At 47.0% G+C, this 17,247-nt stretch overlaps 1 protein-coding gene across 1 annotated transcript in view; it reads left to right on the top strand.

Annotated features, from left to right (window-relative positions):
* Nucleotides 1–17,247, top strand: part of Brd3 (bromodomain containing 3) — a 56,627-nt gene that overhangs the window by 7,906 nt on the left and 31,474 nt on the right.

Below are 17,247 nucleotides of genomic sequence, written 5' to 3'. Positions count from 1 at the left end.
AGGCAAGTGCTCTACCACTGAGCTAAATCCCCAACCCATCTTTGTTTTTTTGAGACAGGGTTTCTCTGAGTAAACCAGGCTGGCTTCGGACTCACAGAGATCTGCCTGCCTCTGCTTCCTAAGTGTTGGGACTCAAACTGTGTGCTACCACCTCCTGGCAGAGTAAAATCTCAAAACAGCCTTGTTATCAACTGTCCTGTTATTAGTATTTACTCTTTATTTTTAAAGATTTTTTTTATTTATTGTATATAAGTACACTGTCACTGTCTAAATACACACTAGAAGAAGGCATCAGATCCCATTACAGATGGTTGTGAGCTACGATGTGGTTGCTGGGACTTGAACTCAGGACCTCTGGAAGAGCAGTCAGTGCTCTTTTTTTTTTTTTTTTTTGGAGCTGGAGGCCAAACCCAGGGCCTTGTGCTTGCTAGGCAAGCGCTCTACCACTGAGCTAAATCCCCAACCCCGATATTCATTTTTTTTAAAGATTTATTTATTTACTGTATATGAATACACTGTTGCTGTCTTCAGATGCACCAGAAGAGGGCATCAGACCTCAGTACAGATGGTTGTGAGCCACCATGTGGTTGCTGGGATTTGAACTCAGGACCTCTGGAAGAGCAGTCAATGCTCTTAACCACTGAGCCATCTCTCCAGCCCCAGTCAGTGCTCTTAAACACTGAGCCATCTCTCCAGCCCTAGCATTTACTCTTATGCAAATCTATGATGAAAAGGAGCAAGCTGAGCAAGGAAATTACAAAATGTACAGACTGAAGAGAAAAGGGGCACCAGGATGCAAATTGAAGCTAAATCCTGAGTTCAAATAGATGATTTTAAACCGATGGAAGGGAGTGGTGACTCCCTGGAAAGACCCCACCCAGCTAAGCTTCCAATTTGTGAGAAGGAACTAAACTTGAGCTGAGTGTGCTCCACACACCTTTAATCCCAGCACTCCGGAGGCACAGGCAGAGACAGGCAGATCTCTGGGTTTGAGACCAGCCTGGTCTACCGAGGGAATTCCAGGACTGCCAAGCTTCAGGCAGTGAACGAGACCGTTGGAAACAGACAGTTAAAAAGCTGCGATTGAACGAGGGGACCATGTTCCAGCCCCAGCAAGCAGCAGACCTTGGCAGCACCGGCCACTTGGTTGTGGCTTTATCAGCAAGGGTAGAAGAAAGGGGTAATGAAATCTCTCTCCACAACTAAGGGAGCCACTAAAGGGGTGTGGCAGGAGTGTCCCCGTGAAGGTGAAGCCTGGATTGCCTTGGAGACCCCAAGATGTTGGAGATGCCGGAGTCATGGGATGCCTGCTGAGGAAAGCTGCTAACAGGGAGTGGAACCAGCCCGAGAGGAAGAAGTGTGTGGCAGTCAACAAAGCTGAAAGCTGGAGATCTGAAGAGCGCTTTGACGTCAGGCATGGGGCTGCAGAGTTTGGAGTTTGCTGGTTTTCGTCCTGCTTTGGACCGGCTCTTCCTCACTGTGCTCCCTTCCCTACATGTTGGAATGGTAATGTATAGCCTGTGCCATTGTGTGTTGGAAGTGTGTGATCTGCTCTTTTGTCTTAATTTTATAGGGGCTTACAGTTAAGGGTCGTCATGACTCTCAGAAGAGACTTTGGGCTTTCGATTTTAAAGGAGTTTGAGACTGCTACAGACTATGAGGACTTTTGAAATTGGCCTAAATGCATCTCTGGATTATGATGTGACTACAAGCCTACGGGGGCTATGAGTCTTTTAAAAAAAATGGCCCCTATAGAACTCATAGGGAATGGCACTGTTAGGAGGTTTGCCATTAATGGAGGAAGTGGGGCTTTGTTGGAAACATGAGTCACTGTGGGTGGGCTTTGAGGTTTCATATTTGCAAGCCACGCCTAGTGTGACTTTCTCTTCCTGTTGCCTGCCAATCTAGATGTAGAGCTCTCAACTCCTTCAGCACCAAGTTTCCCAACTAAAAAACTGTAACCCAACTAAATGCTGTCCTTTACAAGAGTTGCTGTGGCCATGGTGTCTCTGTCCAGCAACAGAAACCCGGAGACAAATTGAAGCCATACATTTCTGAGTCTTAGATACCAGCAGATGTGTGCCACTAACAAGTGGACTGTGAAGTCCCAAGGAGGGGAAGTGACAAGGTGGAAAGGGTGGGGCCACCCTCACCTGCCCCTCCTCTCAACCCTGGAAGTCACTGACAACATGGCTTCTCCAGCCCAACCTGTGACACATAAACACAGAGTTGGGTACTGTTGCTCTGCCTGGTCAAGCCCTTCACCCAGGCAGTTATGCGCTCCAAGCTTGTTTCTTGCTGGGGAGGATTCTGCCTGGTGGCTGTAACACGCTTGTTTAATTTTAATTTCTCAATGAGGGACTTGCGGGTTTGACTATGACCGTTTGTGTGTGCCCCTGCCTAGTTTTCAGTTCCAACAGCTCATGCCTTGCTTGCAGGGCATTTATGCAGATTTAAACGTGATTGTTCTGGAGTCTGACCACGTGGCTGAGGGTTGCTGAGTCTTTTTTTTTTTTTTTAAATTTTATTTATTGTTATATATAAGTACACTGTAGCTGTCTTCAGACATACCAGAGGAGGGCATCAGATCTCATTACAAATGGTTGTGAACCTGCTGGGATTTGAACTCAGGACCTCTGGAAGAGCAGTCGGTGCTCTTAACCACTGAGCCATCTCTCCAGGGTTTAACTGTTTAAGGATTTGCAAAGCTGTTTTCCAGAGAAGGTATGTCACTTCCTGAAACCAGCCACACATGGGCATTTTCCAGCACTTTGGAGGGGCAGGTTTATGGGCAATGGGATTTGCCATGACTTGTGTCCCCCTACCTTCATTTCTTTAACTTCTCATGTCATTGTATTTGATGTGTGTGCATGTATTTGGGAAAAGGGGGGGGGTGCAGGGGGCACACATGTGGAGGCCCAGAGGTTAATGTCAGTAGTCTTTCTAGTCTTTCTGAACCACACTTCCTACCTTATTCAAGAGGCAGGGTCTCTCAATCAAACCCAGAGCTCACTGATATGGCTAGTCCTCAGCTTGTTCTCAGGATCTTCTGTCTCCACTTTTCAATGGCTGGAATTCCCACTTGGATTTTACATGGGTTTTGGGGATCTGAACTGTCATTTCTCTTACCTGTATGACAAGAGATCTAATTACTGAGCCATCTCCCTAACCCCAACTTTTTTGTTTTGTTTCGTTGTTTTGAACGTTTCTAGAACTTGCTACATAGACCAGTCTAGCATCAAATTCAGAGCTCTACCTGCCTCTGCCTCTCAAATGTTGGAAACAAAGTTGGGACCGAAGGCTTGTCATCATACCCAGCCCAACATTTTCTTATTATGAACTTCACACAACATTTATCACCATTTTAGACTTTTTTGTTTTGTCTTGTTTTTCATGACAGGGTTTCTCTGTGTAGTTCTGGCTACCTGGAACTTGATATATAGACCAGGCTGACCTCAAACTCAGATCAGATTGCCTCTGTCTATCAAGTGGAATTAAAGGCATTTTAAAAAGACAAGCACTTACCCATTCCAACTAGCCTGAAACTCCTGTAGCTGAGAATGCCCCTGAATTTGTGGTTTCCACACAGTTTATATTATAAGGTGCTGGGATGGAGCCCAGGACTTTGTGCATAGCAAACTCTTTACCAACTAAGTTATACCCCCGCCTCCATTTTAGCCACCTTTAAGTCCTTAACATCAGCCCAGCTCATCTTCAGGTTTCCAAATGGAAGGTCTGACCTAGGAAGCAGGGATTCCTCTTCTCGCCTCCTCTAAGCATGGCCCTAAGGGAAAACCTGCCTTCTGTCTTTGTGAATTGGCCAAGACCAGGTACTTCATGTAAATGGCGCTCACAGGATGATCCTTTGTGTTTGGCTTATTTTGTGTAGTTTAATGTCTTTTAGTTAATCCCAGTATCAGAACTGTACTGCAATTCTGATCCTCTTTCCCCACCCCCCTTTAAAAAAAAAAGTTATGTGCATGAGTACCCTGTAGCTGTCTTCAGACACACCAGAGGAGGGCATTGGATCCCATTACAGATGGCTGTGAGCCACCATGTGGTTGCTGGGATTTGAACTCAGGACCTCTGGAAGAGCAGCCAATGCTTTTAACCGCTGAGCCATCTCTCTACCCACCCACCACCCCCACTTTTTCCGTTTTTAAGCGTCCCTGTATTAGAGTTCTGATTCATTAGAGGTCTGTGTGTGGCCAGCCGTTGCTGCTCTTTGGTGAATCATGGTGCTAACACAGGTTTCCAAGTACGTGCCTGAGCTGTACCACTCGTTCTTTGGGGGTGCCTCACCGTGGCTTCGGTTTTGTTTCTCTTCTAGCTGATGGTCTGCTTATTGCCAGCTGCATATTTCCTTTGCTTATTTTTTTTTAGTGTAAATACAGTTAAAAACAAAACAGCATTTTGCTGTGCTGGGGGTGGCACCCAAGGTCTCACACATGCTCGACAAAGCATGAGCTACATCACCAGTCCTTGCAGCTTTCCTTTCTGTTTGTTTGTTTGCTTGTTTGTTTGTGCAAGACCTATAATATTGTCCAGGCCTTGTCCCCTGGACAAGCCTTGAGCTCAAGTGAATCTGGTGCCTCCCCAGATAGTGAAACTGCAAAATTACTCTGGGGTGGGGGTGGTAGGTTTGCACACCTTTAATCCCAGAATTTAGGAGGCAGAGGCAGGAGATCTTTGAGTTCAAGACCAGCCTTGTCTATAAAGTTCCAGGATAGCCAGGCCTATATAGAAAAATCCTTTCTCAAAAAACTAATGTATGGACACTGAAGAAATGGCACAGTGCTTCAGAGCACTGTTGCAGAGGACTGGAGTTCAACTCCCAGCACTCACACAGTGGCTCATGATCATCTGTAACTCCAAGTTCTGGGGAGCAGACACCAGACACCAGACCCCCCCCCCCAGACACTTTGAAGACACATACATGCAAAACACTCATACATATAACATTTTATTTATTTTATTTATTTTTTATTTTTGGTTCTTTTTTTCGGAGCTGGGGACCGAACCCAGGGCCTTGCGCTTCCTAGGTAAGCACTCTAACCACTGAGCTAAATCCCCAGCCCCAACATTTTAAATAGGTACGGTGAACCAGAAGAACAGTTCAGCAGGTAAACGTGCTTGCTAACAAGCCTAATGACCAGCATTTGAGTCCTTTCTTTTTTTAAATTAATTTATTTATTATATATGAGTACACTGTAGCTGTCTTCAGACACACCAGAAGAGGGCATCAGATCCCATTACAGATGGCTATGAGCCACCATGTGGTTGCTGGGAATTGAACTCAGGCCCTCTGGAAGAGCAGTCCTAAGATCCACATTCTATTATGGAAGGAGAAAAGTAATTGTTGCAAGTTGTCCTTTGACCTTCCCATGGTGCGCACACACACACGCGCGCACATGATAAAATGTAAATATAAACATTGCTCAGCCTGCCGAGTGTGTCTGTAATCTAAAAACTGAAGAGTGCTGAAGCAGGAAGGTTACCAAAAGCTTAAGGTCGGCCTGGGCTGCAGGTCGAGACCTGTCTCACAAACCAGATGTACCAGAGAGATAGCTTCGGTGGTAAGGCCCAACCACCCGAATTCAATCCCTGGGACCCATGCTTATAGTGTAAGGCGAGAATGGATTCCCACAGGTTGTCCTCTGGCCTCAAGTGTGATGTGGCACAAGAAATAAATGTAGCTTAAAACTTTTTTTTTTTTTTTTTGAAGCTGAGGACCGAACCCAGGGCCTTGTGCTTGTTAGGCAAGTGCTCTACCACTGATCTAAATCCCCAAACCTGGCTTAAAACTTTTAAAACAAAGAAGGCTAGGGGTTGGGGATTTAGCTCAGTGGTAGAGCACTTGCCTAGCGAGCGCAAGGCCCTGGGTTCGGTCCTCAGCTCTGGGGGGGGGGGGGGATAATAATAATAAAACTCCAATAATTTAAAAAAAAACCAAAAACAAAGAAGGCTGGGGAGGTGGAGACAGGAAGACCTGGAGTTTAAACCAGCTTCAGTTGCATATCCAGTTCAAGACCAGTCTAGGGCCACACAAGGCCTGGTCTCGGGGGAAATATGGCATAGGTGTGTGTGCGCGTACACACCCCACACATGCTCATGACTAGTGAGTGGAGTGGATTAATCTTGAGTGCCAATGTGATTAGGTTGAGAAGAGTCTAAGAGGAGCGACAAGATGGCCCAGTGGATAAAACACTTGTGCCAGAGTAAAGACCAGAGTTCATATCTGAAGCCCCCATATAAATGCTGAGCCGATAATCTTGGCTCAGAGGACAGTCTGTGGGGCAAGTTGGCTAGCCAGACTGTGGAATAACCAGTTTGTGGTGCAGTGAGATACTCTGCTCTGAAAATTAGCTGGGCAGTGCTGGCGAGTGTCTTTAAAGTGCAATGAATTTTTTGGGGGGGAGGGGGAATGCAAGAACTTTATTCAAAGTGCAATGGATTTTTTTGGTGGGGGTGGGGGTGGGGAGGTGAGTGTCTTTAATCCCAGCACTCAGAAGGCAGAGGCAGGTGGATCTCTATGAATTTCGAGGCCAGCCTGGTCTACAGAGAATCCTTGTCTCCAAAAACCAAAAAGAAAAGGAAAAAGAAATTAGAGTGGGGAGTGGTGGTAACAGAGGCAGGTGGATCTCTGTGAGTTCTGGAGCAACCTGGTCTAGTAGTGAGTTCTAGGCCAGTCAGGGCTGTGCTGTGAGGCCCTGTCTAAAGGGAAAGAAAGGAAGAAGAGTGATAGTGGAAGACACGCAGGAGGATGGATACACACATACCACACACGCATGCATGCACGAGCACACACATGTACAACACGAATGCACGCACATGCATGCACACGCTGCACGCTCCTGGGTGTGTCTGAGAGCAGCACCATGGCCTGTCTGGGAACTCAGATAAAAGGAGTAAAGAGAGGGAACCTGAAAGTGCAGGCATCCTCTCTCTCCTGAACTCCTGAGCCTCTGTCCCCAGCCCGAGTGCTGGGGTGACAGGTGCACACCCCACACCCAACCTGCAGCCCAGGATTTATTCATTTGTTGGTTTGTTGATTTGTTGAGACAGGGTTTCTCTGTGTACCCGTGGCTGTCCTGAACTCACTGTGTAGACCAAGCTGGCCTCGCTGGGACTAAAGATATGGGCCAACACCGCTTGCCCAACCCACTAGTGCCTGTTTAAAAAAAGAAGGTGCATGTGAGAAGTGGGCTCCTCTGGGGGTGGGGTTACAAGTGGCTTCAACCACCCAGTACGGTCCTTGGGGTCCTTGGAAAGAGCAACAAGTGCTCTTAGCCACGGAGCATCTCTCTCGCTCTGCTGTTCTTCATTCTCGTGTCTCTGAAAAACGTCTGCTCGGATTCTTTGCTCATTATTTAATCTTCGTGGGGGGGTTCTTTAATTTCTTTTTCTTTCATTTTCTTTTAAAAATCTTCCTTTTTTGCTTCTTTGCTTCTTTCTTTGCAAGTGAGTTGTGGAAGTCTCTCTTACACTGGGATGTTAATCCCTTAGTGATTGCACATGCCTTCTCCCAGTCAGCTGGCTCGTCGGCTGGGGCTGCCTTGGCTCAGCTGAAGCTCTAGGGTCCATGTAGCCTTCTTGTATATTTTGATTCTGAACAGGAGCTTTCGGTTCAGGTAACATCAAACATCACTGCTAAGGCCAAAGTCATGTAGCTCTCTCCGGTTTTCAGAGGTTTTAGTGTCAGGTTTTAGATTTTTGTCTTTGATCGATTATGTATTTGTATTGTGTGTGGTATGAAATGAGACACAGATTCTATTCACCACATTCAGAATTTCCCAGCATCATCTTCAAGGGGCCTTATTGGAAATGACGTGACAGTATGTGGTTTATCTCTGAGCACGCCCTTCCGTTCTTCCTGGTGGTCCGCGTGCATCTTTGCTTTTAATCCTATATATAGTTAAATGATAGAATTTGAAAGCAAATTCCAGAAACACAGGGAAGTACGTCCTTGAGGTTAAGGTTGGCATAAAAAATACAAATCAATCCACCTTCCATCTTGAACAGAACGCAAGATTAAGTTGTATATCCAGGATATGCATAAAGGCATCTGACAAAGACCAACATCCCCCCCCCCCCCAGCTGGGGACCGAACCCAGGGCCTTGCGCTTCCTAGGCAAGCGCTCTACCACTGAGCTAAATCCCCAGCCCCAAAGACCAACATCTTGAGTGTGCATGTGCGTGTGCAGTGTGTATGTGTGTGCGTGTGTGTGTGTGTGTGTGCGCGTGTGTGCGTGTGTGTGTGTGTGCAGTGTGCATGTGTACCAGCTTGTACATGTGAGTGTGATACCCACAGAGGCTAGGAGACGCATCAGTCAGTTCCCCCTGGAACTGAAGTTCCTGGTAGTTGTGAGCCACTGGAAACTGAACTTGCGTCCTCTGGAAGAGCAGAGTGTGCTTTTACCTGCTGAGCCATCTCTCCAACACTCCCAACTCTGCCCAATATCATTTCTTGATAAACAGTCCCAGCAATCAGGAGTGTAAGCAAATCCCCAGCACAACAGTGGAGAACAACTAATGTGGAGGAAACACAGGCTTGGTTATGTTTTCCCCAAAAATCAGGAACAGTGAGATGCTGTACCAAGAGTAAACAGAAACAAAGCACTTCTATCTAATATAGTACCCGAAAGTACTAACTAGCCATCAAAGTACTAACTAGCCATCAAAGTACTAACTAGCCATCAAACAAGAAAAAGAGAAGAAAGGAACTTGGGGTGTGCAGGGCAGTGCAAGGCTTCCATCCTAGTGCTTGGGAGGCAGAGGCAGGGGGAGCTCTGTGAGTTCCTGGATAGCCAGGGCTGCAGATTGACCTCATCTCCAACAGTGCGGTGGGGGTGGGGGAGGAAGGAAAGAACAAAAGAAAGAAGGAACAAAAGGAAGGGAGGGAGGGAGGGCACAGTCCAGCTCCCAACTGTTCAGGAGACGTGAAGTTCCCCGTGGTGTTGAGATGAGAACTAAAGCAGAGGAACAGGTGGGAGGAGAATGGAGGGAGGCCGGGGAGGAGGGAGGCCGGGGAGGAGGGACGGCCAGTTGAGATGCTGGGTCCCTGTACCTCCACACCTGCACTCTAGTCTAGCCAAGGAACTCAGGAAGGCAGCATCTCAAATGCCTGTCAGTCTTGTCTGTCACATGTGCGCGCGCGCACACACACACACACACACACACACACACACACACACACACAGAGTCTTCTTCAACTTGGTATCATTTCTTCACCTCGGAAAATGCAGACTCTGGGGTTTAAAGGAACTTGAGCAACAATGGTTTCCACACTAGCAGAGGTGTGGCTGAACCTCAGGGTTAGACTGCATAGATCGATGAGGCTGTCAGTGATCACCCCCTAAAAGCCACACCCATGCATCCTAGCCCAAGGCTGGCTTCACTCCTGCCATTTCCCCTCCAGCCTGGTCCACTGAGTCTGACATCTGGCCACACCTGGGTCTAGGACTTGGGGATGACAGGCAGACACAGGGCTGGCCACAGAGCCTGTAGCAGCACTTGAGCCTAGGTGACAGATGTCACAAGCCCACACCTGTGGATTCGGTGTCTGCGATGGGTGAGCTTTGGAAGGTGGGGTGCAGGCAGACCACAGGCTGGTGTGTTAGTCAAGCTTTCACCCATGACAATGAACATGAGAAACATGAAGGAGGGGCTTGTTTGGCTAATGGGTTAGCTGTGGCGGCTTACCTAGTCCTGTCACACTGAGCCTAAAATGAGATTGATGCAACATGGTGGGACAGTGTGGCAGACTGAGAGACAGGAAGAGCCTGGGAGAACAGTATGCTCTCCCACCCCCAGGCGACATATTTCTTCAACTAGGCTTTACTACCAGAGATCCCAGCTGCCTCCCAGTATCCCATCATTTCCCGAAACACAAATCTAGATGTCAACTTGACACCTAGAACCTCCAAGGGACACCTTTAGGTGAGTCTCTACACTGGTTTAGCTGAGGTGGGCAGATCCACACAGACTGTGGGTGGGACCAGCCCTCAGACTGAGTAAAAACAAGAGCAGGAGCACAGAGGCCCAACTCATCTCTCTCTGATCCTGACCATGGATGCCCAGCTGGTTCATGTTTCATCCCGGAACCCCACGTAGTGGAGGGAGAGGAACACGTCCCACAGACGGTTCTCTGACCTCCACGTGTCCCATAAGATCCTTGCGGAAATGTACATCGTGCTGTTGAATTATTTTTTATTTTTTAATTTGTTTCTTCTGGACAGGATTTCCCTGTGTAGCCCTGGCTATCCTAGAACTCACATTAGGTAGACCGGGATGACCTTGAATTAGGAGATCCCCCCTGCTTCTGCCTCCTGAGTAGTGGGATTAAAGGTGTATGCCATCATTCCCTGGCATGATGTTGAAATTTTTTATTTGTAGTTTGGGCACTATACAAATACTTATTTTATTTCAGAAAAAGTGATTTTTTTTTTAAAGAAAAGGACACAGCAAAGTACAGAGCCCTCTACAACCGTTCTTTCTTTTCTAACTTTCTATTTTTTTCAAGACAGGTCTTACTATGTAGCCCTGGCTGTCCTGGAACGCACTATATAGTCTAGGTTGGCCTCGAACTCCCTCTGCTTCCTGAGTGCAGGGATTAGATTTGTGCACACTACAGCCTGTGATTTTTTTTAAAAGATTGCTTTTATATTAGTATGTATAAGTGTTTATCTACATATATGTTACATGCACGACCATGCATGCCCAGCGCCCACAGAGGCCAGGAGAGGGGTCCGGATGCCTTGGGGGTAGAGACAGTTGTGAGCCACCATGTGGGTGCTAGAAACAAACTTGGATCCTCTACAATAGCAGCCAGTGTTCTTTTTTTTTTTTTTTTTTTTTTTTAGTGATCTTTTTTTTTTTTTTTTTCTTTTCGGAGCCGGGGACCAAACCCAGGGCCTTGCGCTCGCTAGGCAAGCGCTGTACCACTGAGCTAAATCCCCAACCCGCAGCCAGTGTTCTTAACCAGGGAGCCATTGCTCCAGCTCCAACTGTTTCTTCTTTAGTGAAAGAATGGATGTGCTGGGGTAGAAGGACAAATCCCGAGCCTCTCCCATGGCATTTTTTTGGAAATGGAGTGGTAAATGCAAATATAGAGTTCCCCATTAAAGAATTCTAGCAGTTTCTCATTTGCCTGACTTGTGGGTTGTTACGGCTGCCTTTTGTGGGAAAGAGGTTTATTATACATGACAACTGTTCTACTCCAGTGAAGACCTCAGGACAGTTAGTTCCATCTGTCTCTCGGCAAAGCCCAGGGACAGAATGAGGTCCACAGGGACAGAACACCACCTCACAACAGAACCCCTCAAAGAGGACAGAGTGCCTGGATGAAACGGCCGAAGCACATGATGTTAAGTGCAAGGCTACTATTTGTCACGTGAGAAGCAGGTGGCTTGTCACCTCTGTGGCTGATGTCATCCCTCTAGGATACAGACAGAGCCACTGGTAAAGTTGGGTTGACACCTACAGACATGCTTGGGTCTTTAAGATCCGCCTGTCACTGGAGGCTGAAGCCTAACCCAGGTGTGTTCACTGGGAATGCTGCACCTGCAGGCCCAGGTGGGAGATGCTGCTCCTGATCACTGCTCACTCACCCGCCCGGGCCACCCGCCCTTCAGTCAACTCTGTGTCTTCCAGGTGTTTTAAGGTCTTCCCACTTTGGGCTTGGAGATTTAGTGCAGTGGCAGAGTGCTCGCCCAGTAAGCTCAAGGCTCTCTCTGGGTTCCATCCTCTGCCCCCAAAGAAAAAATAACAAAGTTTTACTTTAATTTCAGCATGCTTACATTGGTTTGGGCTACCTTGTGGTATGACTTTCTTTTTCTTCTTTTTAAGATTTATTTATTTATTTTTATGAGTACACTATAGCCATCCTCCGACACACCAGAAGAGGACATTGGATCTCATTACGGATGGTTGTGAACCACCACGTGGTTGCTGGGAATTGAACTCAGGACCTCTGGAAGCACAGTCAGTGCTCCTAACCACCGAGCCATCTCTCCAGCCTGTTGCTTTTGCTTTTGAGACAGGGTCTTTTTGTGTAGCCCTGGCTGTCCCTGAAACTTGCTGTGCAGACCAAGGCTGGCCTGAAATCAGATCCTCTTGCCTCTGCCTCCCAAGTGCTGGGATCAAAGTCATGGTGAGCATCTGTACAGCTAAAATCCTGTCTCAAAAACAAAAACAAAACCCACAACAACAACAGAAAACAAATCAAATACCAACACACACACACACACACACACACACACACACACACACACACAAAACCAACCCACAACACGCAGGGCTGGAGAGATGGTTCAGTGGTTAAGAGTACTGGCTGCTTTTCCAGAGGACCTGGGTTTAATTTCCAATACCCACATGTTGGCTAACAATGAATCCAATGCTCTCTTCTGGCCGGAACCAGACACACATGGGGTGCACAGACAAACATACAAGCAAAACCCAGCCGTCCTGGGCATGGTGGCACATACCTTTAATTCCAGTGCTGGGGAGGCAGAGACAGGCAGATCCCTGAGTCTGATCCCAGTCTGGTCTATAGAGAGAATTCCAGAACATCCAGATACACAGAGAAACCCTGTCCAGAAAACAAAGAAAAAACTTCATACACATAAAACAATAAAACAAAACAAAACAAAAAACCCATACTCACCCAGGTGTACATCTCACTAGAACCCAGAGGTTCCACCCCCAAATCCCCACATGTCCAACAGAGGGCATCTTGCTAACTTGGAATCCCTTTTCCACATCAAGCCTATACCAGATTCCAAAGCACATCCCGTGTGCTTTCACCTTTGAACCCGGGTCCTCAGAATGTGTGTGCAAAGTCCATGAACACAGCCTGGCTGAGAACAGATGGTGCAACAAGCTACATTGACTGAGAGTTAAATTCACTTACACAAAGCAAAGCAAAACCCTCGCCCTAAGATTTCTTTTTGTGCTGGGTGGTTGGAGTCAGAGGTGGGTGGATCTCTGAGTTCAAGTAACACAGTTGGAACTGAAAGAGAAATCTTGTCTTAAAAAACAAAAACAAAAAGACAAAACAAAACACACACACACACACACAGACACACACACACACACACACACACACACACAGACATACACACACACACAAATGAAGAAAGAAGTAGATTTTTTTTTAAGGCTGGGAGTGAGTTTTGAGGCCGACCAGGTCTACATAGTGAGTTCTAGGACAGCTAGGGGCTACACTGAAAAACCTCTGTCTAAAAAATCAAAACACAAAGCAAAAACCAAACCAACCAAACAAAAAAACCCCAGTAAAACCTCTATCTTTTGCTGAAACAAGTTCCTCAGAGTCTGACAGCTCTTGGTCCGTCCCTGCAGCCTAAAGCACGAGAAAAAATCTTGCCAGGTCTTACCTCCTCTTTTTCACATCAGGGGTTGCTGCTCTTTTCTCAGAGAGCTCCTGAGCTTCTGGCTCCTTTGCAGGGTGAGTGGAGATGGGGGCAGTGTCTCCTCCATGTTCCTTCCCCCTATTCATCCTTCTCATGGCTCTTGTAAAAGCCGTTTACTCTAAAGGGGCAGCTCTTGAGTCCTCCATCAAAATACCTGTGCCTCCTTGCTCGAGGCCTCACAGGATGAACTGGTTTCTGCCTCTCCTCTTCCTTCCTCACCCTGTACTCACTGGGAATGACCGGTCAGATGTGGGATCTGGAATCCCTGTAGCAGGGCTTAATGATCTTGCCCTCAGATTGTTTAGCTCTTCCCCTATATTCTGGAGTACACTTGGGGCAGTAGATATGGTTGCAGTTAGAGAGGAGCCCAAAGGGTGCTGCCTGGGGTTGGCTTTCTCACAGACCACCTTCAGCACACCGTGTCCTTACTGAGTCACATAGCAAAAAAAGCAAGCTCGTTAGTGTAAGACTTCAGGTGCTGAGCCGGACACTCTAATTCTATCATCTGCACAATTTGTAAACCCTTTGTTCTGACAGTTTCCTCTTTTCCTATTTCTTTTATGGCTTTTAAAATTGTTTCTTTTCTCATTGTGTTTATATGTGCCTATTTGTGTTTATGTGAGCTTCGACACACATAGGGGCCAGAAGTGTCAGCTCCCCATGGAGCTAGTTACGTGCAGTTGATGGGGTGTTGCCTGATAAATATTGTGACTGGAACTCTGCTTCTCTGCAAGAGCTGTGTGCACTCCAGCACTGAGCCATCTCTTCAGCCTGCCAGCCTGTTTTCCCTCTGGCCTGGAGCCCACAGACTTCCACTTCTCTTTACCCCCTGAATGCTGGGATTAAAGGCATATGCCACGAAGCTTGGCTGACTAATTCAGATCTTTGAAGATCCCATCTTTAAATCTACTTACACCTGACTGATGTATTGAGGGCTATACAGGAATTTTGGGGTTCATAGTTCAGCTGTAACTTGATCGTGTTGATTTTCTTCCTTCCATTCCCTGACTATGGAGTGTGGGCATTGCTTACATTTAATATGCCTGTCATCCCAGGTGAATCCCATTGAACCACTGCTGTGATCTGCTAATATGTTAGTGGGTGGGTTTATGTATCTTTAATTGAAAATCTATTTTTTCCCATCTTTTGTGTAGTACTAGAGATCGAACCCAGGCTGTCTGTCACATTCTTTCTCTCTCTTCTCTCTCTTCTCCCCCATACCCCCAAGCCAGGGTTTCTCTGTGTAACAACCCTGGCTGTCTAAACTGTTATTCAGAACTTCCCCAGATTCTTTTTTCTTTTTAGTTTGGAGAAGAGTTTTATTTGGGGCATGAGAAGGGGAGTTGAGGAGGGAGTAGAGACAAAAGGCAGAGAGTGTGGAGGGAAGAGGACAGCCAGGAACATTTGGAAAGAGACAGGGGAGAGGGATGGGGAGAGAAGGGAGAGCGGTTAGGAGAGTAAGAGCCCCTGAGTTCTTCTCTTTCCCATAGGCAGTGAATATATGTGGTGTGCTGGCATTGCCCCTAGAGCCTGTACACACAAGGCAAGTGTTCGACCACAAAGTTGGCCGGTTGCCAACCCGCCTTTTCACTTTTAATTTTTACTTATTTTTATTTTATGTGTGTGGGTGTTTTGCTTGCACGTATGTCTGTGCATCTTTTTTTTTTTTTTTTTTTTGGAGCTGAGGACCAAACCGAGGGCCTTGCGCTTTCTAGGCAAGCGCTCTACCACTGAGCTAAATCCCCAACCCACGTCTGTGCATCTTGCATATGTCTGGTACCCACAGAGGCCAGAAGAGGGCAGGAGACAGTTTCGAGCTGTCATGTGGGTACTGGGATATAGACCCAGGTCCTCTGGAAAAGCTTACAGTGCTCTTAACCACTGAGCCACCTCTCTAGCTTCCGTTTGCTTGTTTGTTTGTTTGTAGGCTGTATCCCTGGCTGTCCTGGAACTCACTCTGTATACCAGACTGGCCTCCAGCTCAGAGATCCTCCTGTCTCTGCTTCCTGAGTGCCAACACTACCCTGCTGTCTTTAATTTTGAGACAAAGTCTCACTAGGTCATACAGTTTGGCCTTGAACTCTGCAGCCCAGGCAAGTCTGGCAATCCTCTTGCCTCAGCCTCCCAGGTGGGAGGATGACAGGCCCATACCATGGGCTGTTGGAGCTTGATGCTGTGTTTTTAAAGGGCCTTTGGTATTGGGTTTGTATGAATGGCTTTCTATTTTGGGGACAGGAAAGGGGAAATCGATACAGCTCTGTTCCCAGCTCCATTCCCTTGGGGCTCCCCTTTGTGAAAGAACCATTTGTTTCCTCCTGGTGACAGTTTATCTCCTCAAGGTCAGACTGCAAGTGGATTTTGCAGATGAAGTGGGCACTCACTCCTACCATGGCTCAGGCTGCCAACGTCACCTCACTGTCCAATTCGCTTCCACTCTTTTATGGGCACAGTGATCACCACCTCAGAAAACTGGTCCAATGGGGCCTGGAGAGAAGGCTCAGCAGTTAAGAAAGCTTGATGCTCTGAAGAGGCTCACACCATCTAAGCTCAGTTCCAGGGGATCAGGTGCTCTTTCCTGAGTTCCCTGTACACCAAACAAACACATGCTATGCATGTACACAAGCAGGCAAAACACCCACACACAGAAACAAAATAAGGATTTCTTTTCTTTTCTATTTTTGAGACAGGGTTTCTCTGTGCAGCCCTGGCTGTCTTGGAACTCTCTTTGTAGACCAGGCTGGACTCAGATCTACCTGTTCTTCTGCCTCCGAGTGTTAGTATCAAAGGCCTGCGTCAACATGCCTGACCAGAAAAAAAGATCAATGTTAAAAATAAAAAACCAGGGGTTGGGGATTTAGCTCAGTGGTAGAGCACTTGCCTAGGAAGCACAAGGCCCTGGGTTCGGTCCCCAGCTCCGAAAAAAAAGAACCAAAAAAAAAAAAAAATAAAAAACCAAACCAAGGGGCTATAGAGATGGCTCAGCGATTAAGAGCACTGACTGCTCTTCCAGAGGTCCTGAGTTCAATTCCCAGCCACCACATGGTGGCTCACAACCATCTGTAATGGGATGCTCTCTTCTGAAGTATCTGAAGAGAACCAGTGTACTAACATATATATATATATATATATATATATATATATATATATATATATATATATATGTATATAACAAACCAAAACAGCTCTAAGATTCACATAACGCCTGGCATACCTCAAGCTGCCAAGGAATGACCAAGTTGTTAGGAGCTCTTGGCCCCTCTCCAGATACTGTAATACAAGGGCAAGCTGACTAAAGTATGGGGCAGAAGCAGAGTGTGGCCCTGAAGCCCTGTGGGACCTATGGAGTATGGCATGACGGTGTGGGTATGGGTAAGGTGTGCATGTGGGGGCTAGAGTTACAGAATGAATATTAATACTTTCAACAGTTAAGAGTACCTGTTAGGTGTCCTGAGCTGTTGAAGTCCTTGGAGGTACAAAAGATGATAGACCAAGGCCACAAGGAATGAGACAAGGAGGTAGAGAGATGGAACAGAGAAGGAAAGGCAGGCAAAAGCTCAATGTACCTCAGGCCTGCCTTGCCCCACCCAGACCCTTTATAAGCTGGGAGGTCAGGGCTATTTTTATACCCTAGACAGAGGAGGAAGCATGCCAGTGAGATTAGGTGGTCTCACTTAAGGTTCAACTTTGCTTTGGTGGGGACAGCCAGGTGGGGAACCCAGAATCCCTCCCCATGCTCATGGGACTCAAGGAAGGGGCACAGCACTGGCTCTGGGAATGGCTAGCTCAGGGCTCTGAAACTCAGATGAGCTCTTTTCCA

Source organism: Rattus norvegicus, chromosome 3, assembly GCF_021556685.1.
Source record: "Rattus norvegicus strain SHRSP/BbbUtx chromosome 3, alternate assembly SHRSP_T2T, whole genome shotgun sequence".
NCBI lineage: Eukaryota > Metazoa > Chordata > Mammalia > Rodentia > Muridae > Rattus > Rattus norvegicus.
This window is presented reverse-complemented; position numbering and strand designations above follow the sequence as displayed.